We start from the raw sequence: 20,229 nt of genomic DNA on the forward strand, positions 1-20,229 counted from the left end.
CACATCTCCGGTTTTGTTTATATCTACATTTGAGTGAGGTGGATGGGGGTGAGGTGGCATTAATAGGGTATTAATTTCATAAACACAAGACAGAACAAGAGGTGGCATTAATAGGGTATTAATTTCATCAACACAAGACAGAACACGAAACAATGGGTATTGAAATGGAAGTGATTGTAGAAAGCCTATTGGTCCATATTTCTTGATGCTTCTATATTGGAGCGGAGTCTTGAGGTGGGTAGAATATAGTTGTGCATTAATTGGCTGTTGATTGCTGGTGTTGACTTCTTAATGTGTAGTGCCTCGCAAACGTCAAGCCGCCTGCTATCGCTGTATCTATCGATGATTTCTGTGTTGTTTACTAGGATTTCTCTGGCGATGGTTTGGTTGTGGGAAGAGATTATATGTTCCTTAATGGAGCCCTGTTGTTTATGCATCGTTAAACGCCTAGAAAGAGATGTTGTTGTCTTGCCTATATACTGGGTTTTTTGGAGCTTACAGTCCCCAAGTGGGCATTTGAAGGCATAGACGACGTTGGTCTCTTTTAAAGCGTTCTGCTTTGTGTCTGGAGAGTTTCTCATGAGTAGGCTGGCCGTTTTTCTGGTTTTATAGTAAATCGTCAGTTGTATCCTCTGATTTTTGTCTGTAGGGATAACGTTTCTATTAACAATATCTTTCAGGACCCTTTCCTCTGTTTTAAGAGCTGTGGAAAAGAAGTTCCTGTAAAATAGTCTAATAGGGGGTATAGGTGTTGTGTTAGTTGTCACTTCAAAGGTTGCATGGCGTTTCACTTTCCTTCTTATGATGTCTTCGACGAAACCATTGGAGAAGCTGTTGTTGACTAGGACCTGCCTTACCCTACAGAGTTCTTCGTCGACTTGCTTCCATTCTGAGCTGTGGCTTAGAGCACGGTCGACATATACGTTAACAACACTCCTCTTGTACCTGTCTGGGCAGTCGCTGTTGGCATTTAGGCACATTTCTATGTTCGTTTCCTTAGTGTAGACTGCAGTGTGGAAACCTCCGCTCTTTTCCATGACTGTTACCTCTAGAAAGGGCAGCTTCCCATCCTTTTCCATCTCGTAAGTGAAACGCAGCACGGAACTCTGCTCAAATGCCTCCTTCAGCTCCTGCAGATGTCTGACATCAGGTACCTGTGTAAAAATGTCGTCAACATACCTGCAGTATATGGCCGGTTTCAAGTTCATGTCGACTAAGACTTTTTGCTCGATGGTACCCATGTAGAAGTTTGCAAACAGGACACCTAGGGGAGAACCCATGGCGACCCCATCTACTTGCTTATACATGTGCCCATCCGGGCTCAAGAAGGGTGCCTCTTTAGTACAAGCTTGGAGTAGTTTCCTTAGAATATTTTCGGGTATGTCAAGAGGAGTACAGGCTGGATCACGATACACTCTGTCGGCTATCATCCCGATTGTCTCGTCCACAGGTACGTTGGTAAACAGTGATTACCGACAATAATGGAACCAGAAACTTTGACAGTTTATAATTAAAAGTGCCAATCGCTGATAAAATAGGACGAATCGGTATACCTGTTTGATGAACTTTAGGTAACCCATATATATTTATCAGCGATTGGCACTTTTAATTATAAACTGGCAAAGTTTCTGGTTCCATTATTAGAACCATTAACGCATGATGAATTTACTGTGAGAAATTCTCAGGATTTTGTAAAAGAACTTTCCTCTTTAAATTTTGAGTTCCCAACTATATTGGCCAGTTTCGATGTTGAATCACTTTTTACTAATATTCCTTTGTTGGAAACCATTGATATCTGTGTAAGTCAATTATTTGCTGACACTAACTTAGTGTCTGGATTTTGTAGTAAAATATTCAGACGGCTGTTAGAAATAGCAATTAAAGACTCCATCTTTATGTTTAATAATATTTATTATAAACAAATTGATGGAGTAGCAATGGGGTCTCCTTTAGGTCCTGCAGTGGCTAATGCTTTTTTGAGTTTTCATGAAATAAATTGGCTTGATAATTGTCCTTCGGCCTTTAAACCAGTCTTGTACAGGAGATATGTAGATGACACTTTTTTGTTGTTTAGGGACCAATGTCATATTGAGAAATTTAGAGAGTATCTTAATGCACAACATAGTAATATACACTTTACTGCAGAGTGTGAAGTTGATAATTCATTGTCGTTTCTTGATGTAAAAGTGAATAACCTTTGTGGGACATTTGGGGCTTGACTCTATTTATTTAAATATTAATGTAATGAAATTCTATTACGAAGGACCACCCACTTTTATAGTAAAGAGGGAAACTAAGAAATTGTGATCATTAGAAAATTCTTAGATGAACCAGTAACTATGGATAAAATACTAGAAAATATGACCACTTATATAATTAATGGGCTGTATAATTTAACTGAATCTAAGCCTCAAACACCTACATTGGGGGGGGGGGGGTATTACTGGAACTTCATATATATCCAGGAACTAGTGTGGTTCATGCACCAGTTCATTATGCAATAATGTAATCCTATGACCAATTAAAGAATCAATAGAAACAATCACCAATAAGAACATAGATTATGAACATGAGAAATTAATAATTATAATAAACACATGTTAATCCAGAAAACAGTGCTCCGCATGAATAATACTACAGATAATGTAATTTAAAGAATACGGAAAGGGGTCTTAGCTTGAAGACGTTTTCCAAGACATCGATTATGACTCATCCTCGGAATCTCCTGAACTCATCATGGAACACTGGGAGATGATTTAACACGGGAAATGACAGCTCGGGGAATTCTTCACACACGCTGCAAATCAAATTATATTCAGTAGCAACATATTAAGCTGCTAGTCATCTATGTTCAAGAAATTTAAATTAGAGAATGGAGACTGATAATAACCTGTGGTTTTTATAGTCGCTCTGCGTGACGACAAGCTACCCCGCTATAACCCCCCTCCAAAATGATGCATCAAATGGGAATAAAGGTACTTAGCTAATAGGGCACTGTGTAAGTTAAGGCTTGCCGAAGTTCGCGTCCTTGGTTCAGCCGTCGTAGTAACGAACACGTGGTATCGAGCCTTGCCTAGATGTTGACGCGCTTCTCTGGCCGGTCACGTTGTGCTACACGGAACAAATTAACAGGTTCCTGGCTGAATGTCAAATTAAATCTCTTGACAATTCAACATGACGTATAAAGTGACACTGACACCAGCTAAGTTGTTGTCTGCAAAGGTTCTTCACACCTCACAGTGGCGACTTTCGTCTTGAGCTCTTGGTGGCGTCCACCCTGGCCGCTTGGGTAATGGCGTCTCTCTCTCGTGGCGTCGCCTCGTGTACTGGCGTCTCCCCTGCCCCGCTCCGCATCCCGCATTTGATACACAAATTATTAACTACGAATAATATCATCTATCGCAGTTGTGGTTGAAATGCTCGGATAAGGACGGGTTTATTATTCAGAGGAGTTAAATATTATTATTCGCCCGTTTTACGAAGGTAAACAAGCAATGGAGAGGAATTAAAGTCTCTCCAGGGCATTCACGCGTGACGTTAAATTTATTACCAGATAACAGTTATAACTATAAACGCTCTATTTGGCATTAGTTGGGGATCAGTTTATCTGTAAATAATTATCACACAGAACACCGTTGTTTTATAGAGAATCAAATTCAATTCTCAGACACACTGGATATAGTTGTGTTTATTATAATGGAATCTGACGCAATACTGGCGTCTGGTGACGTAAGAATTCTAGCCTTATTGTACAGATGTAATTATTAGTACATGTGAACTCTACATTTGGTTAATTTTAATTACTACAGTGATTAGTAGATTTAGTAATAATTAATAATAATACAACAGTGTTGTATTAGTGTTGGAAATTTCCAACATAACTCCGTAGGGAGAATTTTAGGGTCGCAGTGTAATGTGGAGTACTGACACACCCATCCCGAAGTTAATATTAATATTAGTATATTAGTATGTTAGTATGTTAGTACACACATAACGAATGTCCCGTATTTGTCAAGGACATAGAAGAAACTTAAGTCTTGCTGATTTCATGTTAAATGGAACATGTTATTAAAAATTACCTAAAGTTGATAACTAAGAAAGCTTACAATAAACTCTGAGACTGGTGTCGCTATGACATGTAATGTGTATGTTACAAAATCTCAACGTCTGTAAACTCTCAGGTACTCTAGATAAGTAATGTTATTTATAGCCTATTCAACAATTAAAGATTTAAATCACACAATTCAAACAACAGAGAATCTACTGCGTTGAGAATGTCCTGGGTCATTGTGACTTGTAATGGTTTGTTACTTGACACCTCACCACAGTATCATCATGGTTATCTAAATTGGATGTAAAAGGATTTACTCTTGGTCAGAGCTGTAATAGGCTTGCAGTTTCCGCTTACATTGTTGAGCAGCAATTCTCTAGTGGGGCGGTTTCTCGGAGGATCAGAATTACTGTCCTCGGAAACTACTGGGGAAGCTAGTTCTGGTTGATACTCTCGTTCAGCCAATTCGAGAGGAACCAGCTTCTCTAAAGTTTTTAGAGTAGTGTTGTCTCGGCATAAAACTTTCACTACTCTCAGGACACCTTGATGATCTGGATGAATGGCAACAATTTTGCCTATGGGCCACTCTGACCTTGGTCCATCACTGTCGACTAGTACTAGGTCCCCTGGTTTAAGCTGTACTTTATTGTAAGGACTCGAAGCTCCGTAGTGGTACTCTCGTAGAGCTGTGAGGTACTCTCGAGTCCACACCTCATTCCACCTGTTAATAACTCTGGAGAGATGCTGGTAGCTTTCCACCAAGTCTCCTCTGGTCACATGTGACGGGTCTACAGGGTCCTCTTCGGCTAAAGGGATGAGAGGGCTCAGTAGACCTCCATGGATCAAGTGTGAGGGACTCAGAGGCTCTCTCTGGGTGAAATCATCAGACAGGTACGTTAATGGGCGGTTATTGACTCGCGCCTCGATTTCCACAACAATGGTTTGGAGTTCGGAGTAACTGACCTTTTGTCTGTGTAAGGTTTTTCTTAAACACTTCTTGACTGTGCCTATCATTCGCTCATAGAACCCACCTTGCCAAGGGGCTCTTGGTGCTATAAATTTCCAGTGACATTGTCGTCTCTGCAGGACTGACTGTACTTCTGGGTGATTCCAGACTTCTCGCAGACAGGTTTCTCCTGCCACAAAATTGGAACCATTGTCCGATATCATTAGTTTGGGACAAGATCTGCGAGCTGCAAATTTGCGGAAGGCCTGGAGGAAGGCTTCAGCACTCATATCTAAAGTCACTTCTAAATGTACGCCTCTGGTTGTAGCACACGTAAATAGACAAATGTAAGCTTTCACTGGAATCTTGTCTGGGTTGCCAGTGAGAAGTAAGGCTCCTGTGTAATCAACACCAGTGGTTTCAAAGGGACGAAGATGAACCACTCTTTCTTCAGGGAGCGGTGGAGGTCCTGGGTAAGGACATACTCTAGCATCGTACCTTTTACAGATTACACAGAATTTAATTATTGACTTGACTGTCTGACGACCTTGAGGAAGCCAGTACTTTTGTCTAAGGTCGGTGAGAGTATCTAACACTCCACCATGTAAAGTACCATATTGATGGTGATGTAAAACAAGAAGTTTAGTGATGATGTGGTGACGAGGTAGAAGAATTGGATTCTTTGTGTCCAGATCAATTTTTGCATGAAGCAAACGTCAGTAGTAGGGATGGCGCCTCACAGGGGATTTTTTTTTTGGGGGGGGGGAAATCCTCTCTGGGAGCCATGGTTTTCAGGTCCAAAGGGAAAAAATCCTCTGTGGGAGCCATGGTTTTCAGGTCCAAAGGGAAAAAATCCTCTGTGGGAGCCATGGTTTTCAGGTCCAAAGGGAAAAAATCCTCTGTGGGAGCCAGGGTTTTCAGGTCCAAAGGGAAAAAATCCTCTGTGGGAGCCAGGGTTTTCAGGTTCCAAAATCCCGTGTGGGAGCGATGGTTTTCAGGTCCAAAGGGAAAAAATCCTCTGTGGGAGCCATGGTTTTCAGGTCCAAAGGGAAAAAATCCTCTGTGGGAGCCATGGTTTTCAGGTCCAAAATCCCATGTGGGAGCCAGGGTTTTCAGGTTCCAAAACCCCCTGTGGACTGCCATGGTTTTCAGGCAAATTTGGGGAGTCACAGATTTGGGATTAAGGATTTCTTATGAGTGAGTAATTTCCGAGATTTTAGAAGTATGGAATTCTTATGAGAAAAATAATTTCCGAGACATAGAAGTTTGTTAAGGTCTTATGGGAGAAATAGCAATCTGTCGCCTCACCTGTGTTTACTTTAGACGTCAGCCAGATGCGGCCTTCAGGTCACCTCGGTAATCGTATCTTATCTTCTCCATAATAATATCTGGACCGTCCCTCTCTCTCTCTCTCTCTCTCTCTCTCTCTCTCTCTCTCCTCCTATTTCCTTACAGCTATTTTCAGAGTTTCAAATATTCATAGAAGTTTATTTATATGTTTATGACCGAATTTGTAAAAGGACCATTTTCAGAGAATATTGTCTTAGATGTTTTGTTAAGGAAAACAGACAACTTATCCATAACATTTAGTTTTATATGCATTTACGGCTATTTCACCTGTAAAGACCAAAATTAGTCAGAGACAGTTTTAAGCTCATATTTCATCAGAGTCCAATTATCAACAGAAATTCGCCAGAGTCTACTTTGAGAGCAAAATTCGTCAGAGACAGTTTTAAGCTCATATTTCATCAGAGTCCAATTGTCAACAGAAATTCGCCAGAGTCTACTTTGAGAGCAAAATTCGTCAGAGACAGTTTTAAGCTCATATTTCATCAGAGTCCAATTATCAACAGAAATTCGCCAGAGTCTACTTTGAGAGCAAAATTAGTCAGAGACAGTTTTAAGCTCATATTTCATCAGAGTCCAATTATCAACAGAAATTCGCCAGAGTATACTTTGAGAGCAAATTTCATCAGTGTCCTGTAATCTGTGAAAATTTGACAGAGTCCATTTTATACCCAATTTTCGTCAGAGTCCAGTTTATGCTCAAATTCGCCAGTCTACTTTAATAGCAAAATTCATCAGAGTCCAGTTCTTGATCAAAATTAATCAGAGTTCCAATTGAAGACTCAAATTTGGCAGAGACCACATTTTCGCTACTAGCAGTCCAATCCCCCTGAAATTTTAAGCAGTCATATTTCAGACGTAGTAAATAAGATCAAGTCAGTTACTGAGCTCCAGCTCTTGTCCCCCTGTATTTGCATATTTTCACTATATTCACCTGTGTTCTTCACATTTTTTCCATGTTTTCTGTGTTCGTTCCATGTTCTACAAATGTTCACAGCATGCTCAGTTCAAATTTTTTCACCTGTTTTTCTCATTTTTTCTGTTTTCTACCATTTTTTCCCGTATGTTCACTATGTTCTTTGTCATGTTTTCATGCACATCATATGTTCTCTGTATAACTTTTATACTCAATATTCATGTTCTCAATGTTCATAGCTTGTTCTTCACATGTTCAGTGTTCATTCTTTGTATTCCCTATGTTCCTTATCATGTCTTCATATTCTCTATAAGTTCTTATTCCCTGCATGATCACTCTATTCATCAACTTTTTCTTACATGTTTTCTGTGTTCCCCGTATGTTCACTATGTTCTTTGTCATGTTTTCATGTACATCATATGTTCTCTGTATAACTTTTATACTCAATATTCATGTTCTCAATGTTCTTAGCTTGTTCTTCACATGTTCAGTGTTCATTCTTTGTATTCCCTATGTTCCTTATCATGTCTTCATATTCTCTATAAGTTCTTATTCCCTGCATGATCACTCTATTCATCAACTTTTTCTTACATGTTTTCTGTGTTCCCCGTATGTTCACTATGTTCTTTGTCATGTTTTCATGCACATCATATGTTCTCTGTATAACTTTTATACTCAATATGCATGTTCTCTATGTTCAGCTGTGTTCTTCACATTTTTTCCATGTTTTCTGTGTTCATTCCATGTTCTAAAAATGTTCACAGCATGCTCAGATCAATTCTTTTCACCTGTTTTTCTAATTTTTTCTGTTTTCAACCGTTTTCCCCATATGTTCACTATGTTCTTTGTCATGTTTTCATGTACATCATATGTTCTCTGTATAACTTTTATACTCATTATTCATGTTCTCAATGTTCTTAGCTTGTTCTTCACATGTTCAGTGTTCATTCTTTGTATTCCCTATGTTCCTTATCATGTCTTCATATTCTCTATAAGTTCATATTCCCTGCATGTTCACTCTATTCATCAACTTTTTCTTACATGTTTTCTGTGTTCACCGTATGTTCACTGTGTTAATTCCCCTACTTAACCTCAATTTTTTATGTTCTTTGTTTCTTTAAACCAATTTGTTTCTTCCATTCACTAACTAGTTCTTTGTCAAATAATATTATACTGCATTACAGTTCCCTCAACAATTTTAGTCACCAAGTTTTTATTTGCAAAACTATGTCAAAGTAATTCTCGTAGTCAACTTAATAGTTCTACCAACCCCGTTCTTAAACAAATCTACACTTTATTCAGTTCCAAATTTACAAAGACAAACCTTTCTTGTAACTTCTTAACTAAAAATCTTTCGCCAATCAACTAAAACATAGTCACTTTCCTCTTTTCTCGACTAAACTTATTATCCATTCAACCAAAAAATAGTCAAAGGAATCTTTCCAACACTGTTCATAACTTCACTTATTCCCTAGTCATCAGAAAATAACCGTGTTCTTCATGTTTCATTGTCATGTCATAACTAAAATTATCCATCAATCAACAGAAAAAGTCATATTCATCATCATTGTTCCTAACTAAAATTATGTTTTCGTCAAGTAAGAAAATATAGTCAAAGATATCTATCATCGTCATTCTTAACTGACATTTATACTTTGTGGAGCACTAAAATAGTCACTGTCGTCATATTTTTTTTCTTTGTCTTTCCTCAACTAAAATAGTCAAATGTAACTTTTTCAACACTTTCGTAACTAAAATTATATGCCGCTAAGTAAGAAAAATAGTCAAATGTCACTTTTTCAGCACTTTCGTAAAAATTATATGTCGTTAAGTAAGAAAAATAGTCAAAGGTGCTCTCCGTAACACCAAAGTTACTCTTCGAGATAACAAAAGACACTCTCAAACACTCAAAAAATTTACTCGTATCCTCAAAGTTATTCTCAGAGTCATCAAAAAGTTAATCTCAGTCATCAAAATGCTATTCTCTAAGTAGCCTTTCATTCATCAGAGAAACTTTCTAAGATATCTTCGTTCATTAAAGTTAATCTCAGAGGCATAAAAGTTATTCTCAGAGCTATCAAACTTGTTCTCGATGCCATCAAAATGTATTTTCTCGTTCATCAATGTTAATCTCAGAGTTAACAAAGGTAATCTCTAACCCACTTTCGTTCAACATATTAATTCTCTAAGTCCTCAAAGTTATTCTCTAAGACAACAAAGGTATTCTCTAAGACAACAAAGTCTTTCTCAGAGCTATCAAACTTGTTCTCAAAGACATCAAAGTTGTTTCAAAGACATCAAAGTTAATCTCAGAGTTATCCAAAGATATTCTCATGTCCACAAAAGTTATTCTCAGAGCTATCAAAGTTAATCTCAGACATCTTCGTTCATAAAAATTATTCTCAGAGACATCTAAAGTTATTCTCTAAGACATCAAAGTTATTCTAAGAGCTATCAAAAGTTATTCTCAGTCATGATATGTTATTCTCTAAGTAACCTTTCGTTCATCAGAGACATTCTCTAAGTCTTCAAAGTTATTCTCTAGGAAACAAAAGTTATTCCAAGAGACATCAAAAGTTAATCTAAGACATCATCTTTCATCAAAGTTAATTTAGAGACCTCTAAAGTTATTATGTAAGACATAAAAGTTATTCTCAGAGTCATCAAAGTTGTTCTATAAGACATCTTTGTTCATCAAACTTATTCTCGATGCCATCAAAAAAGTATTTTCTCGTTCATCAAAGTTAATCTCAGAGTTAACAAAGGTAATCTCTAACTCACTTTCGTTCAACATATTAATTCGCTAAGTCCTCAAAGTTATTCTCTAAGACAACAAAGTCTTTCTCAGAGCTATCAAACTTGTTCTCAAAGTCATCAAAGTTAATCTTGCTCATCAAAGTTGTTCTCTAAGACATCAAAGTTAATCTCAGAGTTATCCAAAGATATTCTTGCTCATCAAAGTTGTTCTCTAAGACATAAAAGTTATTCTCAGAGTCATCAAAAGTTGTTCTCTAAGACATCAATGTTGCTATCTAAGACATCAAAGATGTTCTCTAAATCATAAAAGTTAATCTTTAAGTCACCTTCGTTCATTAGAGAAACTTTCCAATCCATCTTCGTTGACCAAAGTTATTCTCAGAGTCATCAAAGCGATCTCTAATTCACCTTCGTTCTCCAAAAGTTGTTCTCTAAGACACCTTCGTTCATCAAAGAAACTCTCCTTCTTCCATCATGTTATTCTTTAAGACATCTTCAGTCATAAAATTTCTCTCCAAAATGTAACTAGTTCAGCTTTTCATGCCAAACCTGCACTTCTGTTAAAACATATTTTCTTAGTTGCTTTACCCTAAAACTGTTCTCTGAACTACACTGATCAAACCTACGTAACCTATCCTCTCCACCCAATGTTACTTAGTTAACTTAACCTTCATACCCTAACTTAACTTACCTACATTACCTAACTTAACCTGCATAACCTAACCTGCTTAACTTACCTTACCTAACTTACCTGACTTAACCTAACTTATCCTGCTTAACCTAACTTACCTACATTTACCTAACTTAACCTGCCTAACCTAACTTTACATACCCTAACTTAACTTACCTACATTACCTAACTTAGCCTGCATAACCTAACCTGCTTAACTTAACTTACCTTACCTTACCTAACTTACATAATTTAACCTAACTTACCTTACCTTACCTAACTTAACCTGCTTAACCTAACTTATTTAACTTATCTTACCTATCCTAACGTAACCTAACTTGCTTTACCTAACTTAATCTTACATTCCCAAACTGATGTATCCTAAATTATCTAGTCAAACCAGACATGATCTAACTTACATAAGTATTCATTCTTGTCTTTTGTGTTTCGTCAATCATTGTCTCATATTCATTTACTCATTTCATTAGTTAATTTCTCAAATGGTCACTTATGCATTTCAAGTGCTATTTGTTAGAGATTGGATATTTAAGCATTTCAAAGAATTTTTGTTATATATGGGCATTTACTCATTTCAAGGGATAATTTCTCAAATGGACGTTTTTGCATTTCAAGTGTTATTTGTTTAGGATTGGGTGTTTAACCATTTCAAAGGATTTTTGTTATATATGGGAAACTTACTCGTTTCAAGGGCTAATTTCTCAAATGGTCATTTTTGCAGATCAAGGGTTATTTGTTAAAGTTCATCAAGTTGCTCATAAGTTGTATTTATTATGTTTGTTATCATTTATTCTTATTCCCCAACCCCTTAACCTAACCTCTTGTAATCGTAGTGTATTTGGTAGGTTCTATCATATGTTCTTATTCCTCAACCCTTTAACCTAACCTCTTGTAATCGTAGTGTATTTGGTAGGTTCTATCATATGTTCTTACTCCCCAACCCTTTAACCTAACCTTTCAGATGTAGTTTTTGTGTTTTTGACGTATTTGCTCTCTTGTTTTTCTCAATTTCAAGTCTTAGTAGATCTGATTCTTTACTATTGTAATTTTTTTTATTATTACTAAGATAAAGAATGAACTTATATGTGAAAACAAAGTAAAAGAAGGAAAGAAGGTTAAGTGGGATGGTGGGTTTGGGTAAAAATATACAAAAAGGAGAAACAAAACTACATCTGAAAGGTTAGGAAAAGGATAATATATTCAACAAATACGTCAAAAAACACAATAAACTACATCTGAAAGGTTAGGTTAAAGGGTTGGGGAATAAGAACATATGATAGAACCTACCAAATACACTACGATTACAAGAGGTTAGGTTAAGGGGTTGGGGAATAAGAATAAATGATAACAAACATAATAAATACAACTTATGAGCAACTTGATGAACTTTAACAAATAACCCTTGATCTGCAAAAATGACCATTTGAGAAATTAGCCCTTGAAACGAGTAAGTTTCCCATATATAACAAAAATCCTTTGAAATGGTTAAACACCCAATCTTAAACAAATAACACTTGAAATGCAAAAACGTCCATTTGAGAAATTATCCCTTGAAATGAGTAAATGCCCATATAAACAAAAATTCTTTGAAATGCTTAAATATCCAATCTCTAACAAATAGCACTTGAAATGCATAAGTGACCATTTGAGAAATTTACTAATGAAATGAGTAAATGAATATGAGACAATGATTGACGAAACACAAAAGACAAGAATGAATACTTATGTAAGTTAGATCATGTCTGGTTTGACTAGATAATTTAGGATACATCAGTTTGGGAATGTAAGATTAAGTTAGGTAAAGCAAGTTAGGTTACGTTAGGATAGGTAAGATAAGTTAAATAAGTTAGGTTAAGCAGGTTAAGTTAGGTAAGGTAAGGTAAGTTAGGTTAAATTATGTAAGTTAGGTAAGGTAAGGTAAGTTAAGTTAAGCAGGTTAGGTTATGCAGGCTAAGTTAGGTAATGTAGGTAAGTTAAGTTAGGGTATGTAAAGTTAGATTAGGCAGGTTAAGTTAGGTAAATGTAGGTAAGTTAGGTTAAGCAGGATAAGTTAGGTTAAGTCAGGTAAGTTAGGTAAGATAGGTAAGGTAAGTTAAGCAGGTTAGGTTATGCAGGTTAAGTTAGGTAATGTAGGTAAGTTAAGTTAGGGTATGAAGGTTAAGTTAACTAAGTAACATTGGGTGGAGAGGATAGGTTACGTAGGTTTGATCAGTGTAGTTCAGAGAACAGTTTTAGGGTAAAGCAACTAAGAAAATATGTTTTAACAGAAGTGCAGGTTTGGCATGAAAAGCTGAACTAGTTACATTTTGGAGAGAAATTTTATGACTGAAGATGTCTTAAAGAATAACATGATGGAAGAAGGAGAGTTTCTTTGATGAACGAAGGTGTCTTAGAGAACAACTTTTGGAGAACGAAGGTGAATTAGAGATCGCTTTGATGACTCTGAGAATAACTTTGGTCAACGAAGATGGATTGGAAAGTTTCTCTAATGAACGAAGGTGACTTAAAGATTAACTTTTATGATTTAGAGAACATCTTTGATGTCTTAGATAGCAACATTGATGTCTTAGAGAACAACTTTTGATGACTCTGAGAATAACTTTTATGTCTTAGAGAACAACTTTGATGAGCAAGAATATCTTTGGATAACTCTGAGATTAACTTTGATGTCTTAGAGAACAACTTTGATGAGCAAGATTAACTTTGATGACTTTGAGAACAAGTTTGATAGCTCTGAGAAAGACTTTGTTGTCTTAGAGAATAACTTTGAGGACTTAGCGAATTAATATGTTGAACGAAAGTGAGTTAGAGATTACCTTTGTTAACTCTGAGATTAACTTTGATGAACGAGAAAATACTTTTTTGATGGCATCGAGAATAAGTTTGATGAACAAAGATGTCTTAGAGAACAACTTTGATGACTCTGAGAATAACTTTTATGTCTTACATAATAACTTTAGAGGTCTCTAAATTAACTTTGATGAAAGATGATGTCTTAGATTAACTTTTGATGTCTCTTGGAATAACTTTTGTTTCCTAGAGAATAACTTTGAAGACTTAGAGAATGTCTCTGATGAACGAAAGGTTACTTAGAGAATAACATATCATGACTGAGAATAACTTTTGATAGCTCTTAGAATAACTTTGATGTCTTAGAGAATAACTTTAGATGTCTCTGAGAATAATTTTTATGAACGAAGATGTCTGAGATTAACTTTGATAGCTCTGAGAATAACTTTTGTGGACATGAGAATATCTTTGGATAACTCTGAGATTAACTTTGATGTCTTTGAAACAACTTTGATGTCTTTGAGAACAAGTTTGATAGCTCTGAGAAAGACTTTGTTGTCTTAAAGAATACCTTTGTTGTCTTAGAGAATAACTTTGAGGACTTAGAGAATTAATATGTTGAACGAAAGTGAGTTAGAGATTACCTTTGTTAACTCTGAGATTAACATTGATGAACGAGAAAATACTTTTTGATGGCATAGAGAACAAGTTTGATAGCTCTGAGAATAACTTTTATGCCTCTGAGATTAACTTTAATGAACGAAGATGTCTTAGAAAGTTTCTCTGATGAATGAAAGGCTACTTAGAGAATAGCATTTTGATGACTGAGATTAACTTTTTGATGACTCTGAGAATAACTTTGAGGATACGAGTAAATTTTTTGAGTGTTTGAGAGTGTCTTTTGTTATCTCGAAGAGTAACTTTGGTGTTACGGAGAGCACCTTTGACTATTTTTCTTACTTAACAACATATAATTTTTACGAAAGTGCTGAAAAAGTTACATTTGACTATTTTTCTTACTTAGCGGCATATAATTTTAGTTATGAAAGTGTTGAAAAAGTTACATTTGACTATTTTAGTTGAGGTAAGACAAAGAAAAAAATATGACGACAGTGACTATTTTAGTGCTCCACAAAGTATAAATGTCAGTTAAGAATGACGATGATAGATATCTTTGACTATATTTTCTTACTTGACGAAAACATAATTTTAGTTAGGAACAATGATGATGAATATGTCTTTTTCTGTTGATTGATGGATAATTTTAGTTATGATATGACAATGAAACATGAAGAACACGGTTATTTTCTGATGACTAGGGAATAAGTGAAGTTATGAACAGTGTTGGAAAGATTCCTTTGACTATTTTTTGGTTGAATGGATAATAAGTTTAGTTGAGAAAAGAAGAAAGTGACTATGTTTTAGTTGATTGGCGAAAGATTTTTAGTTAAGAAGTTACAAGAAAGGTTTGTCTTTGTAAATTTGGAACTGAATAAAGTGTAGATTTGTTTAAGAACGGGGTTGGTAGAACTATTAAGTTGACTACGAGAATTACTTTGACATAGTTTTGCAAATAAAAACTTGGTGACTAAAATTGTTGAGGGAACTGTAATGCAGTATAATATTATTTGACAAAGAACTAGTTAGTGAATGGAAGAAACAAATTGGTTTAAAGAAACAAAGAACATAAAAAATTGAGGTTAAGTAGGGGAATTAACACAGTGAACATACGGTGAACACTGAAAACATGTAAGAAAAAGTTGATGAATAGAGTGAACATGCAGGGAATATGAACTTATAGAGAATATGAAGACATGATAAGGAACATAGGGAATACAAAGAATGAACACTGAACATGTGAAGAACAAGCTAAGAACATTGAGAACATGAATAATGAGTATAAAAGTTATATAGAGAACATATGATGTACATGAAAACATGACAAAGAACATAGTGAACATATGGGGAAAACGGTTGAAAACAGAAAAAATGAGAAAAACAGGTGAAAAGAATTGATCTGAGCATGCTGTGAACATTTTTAGAACATGGAATGATCACAGAAAACATGGAAAAAATGTGAAGAACACAGCTGAATATAGAGAACATGAATATTGAGTATAAAAGTTATACAGAGAACATATGATGTACATGAAAACATGACAATGAACATAGTGAACATACGGGGAACACAGAAAACATGTAAGAAAAAGTTGATGAATAGAGTGATCATGCAGGGAATAAGAACTTATAGAGAATATGAAGACATGATAAGGAACATAGGGAATACAAAGAATGAACACTGAACATGTGAAGAACAAGCTAAGAACATTGAGAACATGAATATTGAGTATAAAAGTTATACAGAGAACATATGATGTGCATGAAAACATGACAAAGAACATAGTGAACATACGGGAAAAAATGGTAGAAAACAGAAAAAATGAGAAAAACAGGTGAAAAAATTTGAACTGAGCATGCTGTGAACATTTGTAGAACATGGAATGAACACAGAAAACATGGAAAAAATGTGAAGAACACAGGTGAATATAGTGAAAATATGCAAATACAGGGGGACAAGAGCTGGAGCTCAGTAACTGACTTGATCTTATTTACTACGTCTGAAATATGACTGCTTAAAATTTCAGGGGGATTGGACTGCTAGTAGCGAAAATGTGGTCTCTGCCAAAAGGTGGGTCTTCAATTGGAACTCTGATTAATTTTGATCAAGAACTGGACTCTGATGAAATTTGCTCTCAAAGTATACTCTGGCGAATTTCTGTTGATAATTGGATTCAGATGAAATATGAGATTAAAACTGTTTCTGACGAATTTTGCTCTCAAAGTAGACTCTGGCGAATTTCTGTTGATAATTGGACTCTGATGAAATATGAGCTTAAAACTGTCTCTGGCGAATTTTGCTCTCAAAGTAGACTCTGGCGAATTTCTGTTGATAATTGGACTCTGATGAAATATGAGCTTAAAACTGTCTCTGACGAATTTTGCTCTCAAAGTAGACTCTGGCGAATTTCTGTTGATAATTGGACTCTGATGAAATATGAGCTTAAAACTGTCTCTGACGAATTTTGCTCTCAAAGTAGACTCTGGCAAATTTCTGTTGATAATTGGACTCTGATGAAATATGAGCTTAAAACTGTCTCTGACGAATTTTGCTCTCAAAGTAGACTCTGGCAAATTTCTGTTGATAATTGGACTCTGATGAAATATGAGCTTAAAACTGTCTCTGACGAATTTTGCTCTCAAAGTAGACTCTGGCGAATTTCTGTTGATAATTGGACTCTGATGAAATATGAGCTTAAAACTGTCTCTGACTAATTTTGGTCTTTACAGGTGAAATAGCCGTAAATGGATATAAAACTAAATGTTATGGATAAGTTGTCTGTTTTCCTTAACAAAACATCTAAGACAATATTCTCTGAAAAGGGTCCTTTTACAAATTCGGTCATAAACATATAAATAAACTTCTATGATTATTTGAAACTCTGAAAATAGCTGTAAGGAAATAGGAGGAGAGAGAGAGAGAGAGAGAGAGGGACGGTCCAGATATTATTATGGAGAAGATAAGATACGATTACCGAGGTGACCTGAAGGCCGCGTCTGGCTGACGTCTAAAGTAAACACAGGTGAGGCGACAGATTGCTATTTCTTCCATAAGACCTTAACAAACTTCTAAGTCTCGGAAATTATTTTTCTCATAAGAATTCCATACTTCTAAAATCTCGGAAATTTCTCACTCATAAGAAATCCTTAATCCCAAATCTGTGACTCCCCAAATTTGCCTGAAAACCATGGCAGTCCACAGGGGATTTTGGAACCTGAAAACCCTGGCTCCCACAGAGGATTTTTTCCCCTTGGACCTGAAAACCATGGCTCCCACAGAGGATTTTTTCCCCTTGGACCTGAAAACCATGGCTCCCACAGAGGATTTTTTCCCCTTGGACCTGAAAACCATGGCTCCCACAGAGGATTTTTTCCCTTTGGACCTGAAAACCATGGCTCCCACAGAGGATTTTTTCCCTTTGGACCTGAAAACCATGGCTCCCACACGGGATTTTGGAACCTGAAAACCCTGGCTCCCACCGAGGATTTTTTCCCTTTGGACCTGAAAACCCTGGCTCCCACAGAGGATTTTTTCCCTTTGGACCTGAAAACCATGGCTCCCACAGAGGATTTTTTCCCTTTGGACCTGAAAACCATGGCTCCCACAGAGGATTTTTTCCCTTTGGACCTGAAAACCATGGCTCCCACAGAGGATTTTCCCCCCCCCCCAAAAAAAATCCCCTGTGAGGCGCCATCCCTACTACTAACGTCCTCCACATCTTAGTATATTATGAGTGTCAGCATCATACCAGATACCTAGAGACTTAGTTAATTTATCTGGAAGATTTTCATATTCGCTTCCATATGTCTCTTGTTGCGCACGTTTGATCCAGTAGAGGATAGGATTGGGAAACTTATGTCGAATTCCTATCTTAGCAAGAAAGTCAAACAGATGTGCAGTCACTCTTAATAACTTACTTAAGTTAGAATAATTGTGAGGATCAATGGCTAAGATTCGTTGAGGTTCTGGTTCTTTCATGGGAGTGGTGATATTGGTCACTATGACTTGTGGCTTTTGTTTGGGCCACTGACCACCAACAAGCCATGAAGGTCCATTGAACCACAGCGAAGACTTGATAAGTTGTTTTATCGTTAACCCTCGAGATAAATAATCTGCAGGATTGTCCTTAGTAGGAACATGTCTGAATTTATATCCAGCAGATAACTCATGAATTTCCCTAACACGATTACTGACGTAGGGAGTCTTGTTGTTGTTGTTTCTTACCCATTGTAAGACTGCCTTGTTGTCTGACCACACGACAATCTCACCAAAGTGGATATTATTGAGTGTCTTTGTCAGGCAATGAGCCAATCTTACTCCCACCAGCAATGCAGTCAACTCCATTTGAGGTAAAGATCTCTTCTTAATGGGAGCAACTCTTGCTTTAGATGTGAGCAAAATTGATTGTGCACTATTAACTAAGTAGGCTACAGCGCCATATGCTTTGCAAGAGGCATCGCAGAAAACGTGCAAATTGGTGGGTAAGTTTGGTCCTGAAGCATTACGAGGAAATTTCAAAACACCTAACTGACTAAAATCCGTTGAGAGTATCTGCCATTTAGCTTGTAACTCACTTGGTAACGGATCATCCCATCCCATATGTTTCTGCCAGCACTCCTGCATTAGGAGTTTGCCCCTTATTAATATAGGACTAAGTAAGCCTAAAGGGTCAAATGGTTGTCTGACAAACGAGAGCAATGTTCTCATGGTAAGGGTTGAGTTATCGGTTTGTACTGACTTGACATTCATCACGTCAGTTTCTGGTGTTCCATTCCACGCCTAGAACCTTTAATTGATTGGGTACCTGATAACCTGGAAATTCTTTCTCGATTACCTGGTTTAGTAATAATTACTCTCATCGAGAGTTAGGTTATGTATGACCTTTTTTGCCTCTCCTTTGAGAAGACTAAGCAGGTATGAGAATTTAGAAACCTTGTCAAGAGACGGTTTCTTATGTATATGAACTTCAAATGAAGTCCAAAAATTATCCCAATTTTCTGTATCTAATCCTGAAAATGTAGGTAAGTCCAAAGTAGGTAAACGAACCTCTGGTAGTTGGTTACTGAATTGAGACCCTGTGTTACTGGTATTGGATTTAGATTGTTTTGCTAATTTAGATAGCATGTAAAGTTTATCTTGAGTCTCATCTTCATACTGGGAGATATCTTCTACAATTTGACTTATCAGGATCCGTTTCTGTGGTATTCAGTAGAGTAAGATAAGACTGACTTGTAGACTTAACTAGATCAAATTTCAGATCAGCTACTCTTACTGATGTCTCTAAGTGATAAGAGGCAATGGGAGTATCTTTAGATAAGCCCTCAGCCTTGTTAATTAATTTGGTCAAATGACCTTTAAGGCCAATATAGGTTCTCCTTAATTGCTCAGGAGTAGCCATGTTGGGCTTGGGTCCAAACTTCATGGGATTAGTACATGTATTACTAATGAAGCTTGGGTACTTGTTCATTAGTGGACAAGTAACATTAAATGTAGCCTAATTTAATGTGGCTAATTTATACTCTACCTCACTTGAGGTTAAATGTACCTACCTAACAACAAGTAGCTAGATATTTGTGCATTGTCTGAACTTTACCATTAGTTCTCGTCCTGTTAGTTCTTCTATATCACCATCAGAGGTAATGGGGATCATCCAGCAATACACAAAATAGATACATACAAAATAATGAGTACAAGAGAAATATTATGGAGACACTCCAATCAGAGTTATCGCAAAATTTAATCCCACCCTGTTTAGGGTCAGCACAAATAGTATAATACATACACTACTGACTAGCTTAAATCTAGTCGTGATAATTCCTAACTAAGAACTATAAATTTATTTAGTCTGGGCTTGTACCAAATTCAGCACAATCTCAGCCTAAATTCTACCTAATAAGATTGGTAAAGATTATTGTGGTGCAGTAAGGTGAATATAATTGTGCTGTATTTTTGTTTTTTTTGTTTTTATGAGGGTGCACTTACACACACAAGTGAAAACAATTATGTACAGTTAAGTTTGGCTTGCCAGCCACAGCCGTTTGTGATAGTTGATGGTGTTGATCAACTTGTCAACCACATGCAACCTAGACTCACCTGACAAGTGTACACCATCTCT

Source organism: Procambarus clarkii, chromosome 81 (assembly GCF_040958095.1).
Source record: "Procambarus clarkii isolate CNS0578487 chromosome 81, FALCON_Pclarkii_2.0, whole genome shotgun sequence".
Lineage (NCBI taxonomy): Eukaryota > Metazoa > Arthropoda > Malacostraca > Decapoda > Cambaridae > Procambarus > Procambarus clarkii.